Genomic DNA, 1,279 nt, shown 5'->3' with positions numbered 1-1,279 from the left:
TCCGGGTTCACACTTTGATCATGGTTCTTGGTGATCCATGCATTGGCATAGAACTCTTGAACCATTAAGATTTTGACTTGTTGAATGGGGTTGGTAAGAACTTCCCAACCTCTTCTTCAGATTTCATGTTGGATCTCTAGATATTCACTCTTTTTGAGTTTGAAAGGGACCTTGGGGATCACGTTCTTCATGGCCACAACTTCATAGAAGTGGTCTTGATGCACCCTTGAGATGAATCTCTCCATCTCCCATGACTCGGAGGTGGAAGCTTTTGCCTTCTCTTTCCTCTTTCTAGAGGTTTCTCCGGCCTTAGATGCCATAAATGGTTATGGAAAAACAAAAAACAATGCTTTTACTACACCAAACTTAGAAGGTTTGCTCGTCCTTGAGAAAAAGAAGGAAGAAGAGAGTAGAAGAAGAAGAAATAGAGGAGATGGAGGTTGCTTTGTGGTTCGGCCAAGGGGGAGAAGTAGTGTTTAGGTTGTGTGAAAATGAAGGAGTGAATATGGGTTTATATAGGAGTGGAGAGGGGGTGTAGGGTTCGGTCATGTATGGGTGGGTTTGGGAGTAAAAGTGGTTTGAATTTGAATGGTGAGGTAGGTGGGGTTTTATGAAGGATGGATGTGAGTGGTGAAGAGAATAGTGGGATTTGATAGGTGAGGGGTTTTTGGGGAAGAGGTGTTGAGGTGATTGGTGAATGGGTGAAGAAGAGAGAGAGTGGTGGGGTAGGTGGGGATCTTGTGGGGTCCACAGATCCTGAGGTGTTAAGGAAAATTCATCCCTGCACCAAGTGGCGAGCAAAAATGCTCCTTCTGCCAATTCTGGCATTAAACGCCGGGCTGGTGCCCATTTCTGGTGTTTAACGCCAGCTTCTTGCCCCTTCCTAGCGTTTAACGCCAGTCTGGTGCCCCTTTCTGGCATTAAACGCCCAGAATGGTGCCAGACTGGGCGTTAAACGCCCATTTGCTGCCCTTACTGGCGTTTAAACACCAGCAAGTTTTCCTCCAGGGTGTGCTATTTTTCTTTCTGTTTTTCATTTTGTTTTTTCTTTTTCAATTGATTTTGTGACTTCCCATGATCATCAACCTATAAAAGACATAAAATAACAAAAGGAAAATAGATAAATATAACATTGGGTTGCCTCCCAACAAGCACTTCTTTAATGTCAGTAGCTTGACAGTGGGCTCTCATGGAGCCTCACAGATATTCAGAGCAATATTGGAACCTCCCTACACCAAACTTAGAGTTTGAATGTGGGGGTTCAACACCAAACTTAGAA

This window comes from Arachis duranensis, chromosome 10, assembly GCF_000817695.3.
Source record: "Arachis duranensis cultivar V14167 chromosome 10, aradu.V14167.gnm2.J7QH, whole genome shotgun sequence".
NCBI lineage: Eukaryota > Viridiplantae > Streptophyta > Magnoliopsida > Fabales > Fabaceae > Arachis > Arachis duranensis.
The sequence above is the reverse complement of the archived record's forward strand: the minus strand, read 5'-3'. Positions refer to the sequence as shown.